Genomic DNA, 1,068 nt, shown 5'->3' on the forward strand with positions numbered 1-1,068 from the left:
GTAAATTTTGAGTTCTCATGAGGATTTCACACTTCACACGCGCAAAAAAAAATTTTTTACGATGACTCGCTTACTGTTGCACATATGGAAATGGTGGCTGCGATAGAGGCTTCTCTTAATTTGTGTCATTTTCGTGAGAGTTGAGTTTTAAGCAACATTGTTCCTCCTAAACATCGATACGCATTTTAAAAAATGATATTAGAAAACAGACTCACTATTTGATACCGAAAGTAAGAGAACTTAGCATTTAATTATTATTATTATTATTATTGAACACACATTCATATGTTACTTTTTTTCCATCACCGTTAGGAACGTAATCATCACAATTTAAAGAACCACCAATACGCAAATGGTACCATGCACATCCTGACTGTCTTCAAAGCGCTGCCCAATTGGTGTTGAATAAATGCAATACAAGAATGGAATTTCCCTCGTGATTCTAACCGCTTCAAAGTGATACCAGCTACTTTTACCTCATGGAGGAGTGGCAAAGCAACCACCTGTGATATCCTCCGCAATTATTGTGTTGAAGAAAAAAATAGCATCGCTCGGCAGTGTGGCACGCAATACATCTGCTAATGGTCAATGACTGTCATCATAGCAATCCCACGCACGCATCGCTGTGGAGTCCGCTTAAACATCTCTTTTCTTTTCTTTTTTTGTATCGGTGGGAAACAACAGGATGCAATAATAAGTTAACCAACGAAGAATTCATTTTCTGTATCGAAAAGGAGTCCCACACTATACGAGTAATTTTACCATTTCCTCATGCCGACGTTGTTGGAAACCACGAAAGAATAACGCATATCCTCTCTCAGTTCCAAGGATTCGCAGACCTACACGCAGGACTAAAGAGTTCAAAAGGGGAAAACCATCACATGGCAATGTAAGTTCCACCGCGATTCAGTCACTTTCTCTCTAACACAACCAAACAGCGCAACCCACAAATGTTGCGTCCAAAGTTATCTTTTTAAAGGAAAGCGAAGTATTTCATCTTACCGCTAACACGATAATAACCAAGCAACTGACCACTCTAAAAGCAGATAATGGGTTTAAACTTCCACA

This window comes from Trypanosoma equiperdum (genome assembly GCF_001457755.1).
Source record: "Trypanosoma equiperdum strain OVI genome assembly, contig: ctg_795, whole genome shotgun sequence".
In the NCBI taxonomy this organism is placed as follows: Eukaryota; Euglenozoa; class Kinetoplastea; order Trypanosomatida; family Trypanosomatidae; genus Trypanosoma; species Trypanosoma equiperdum.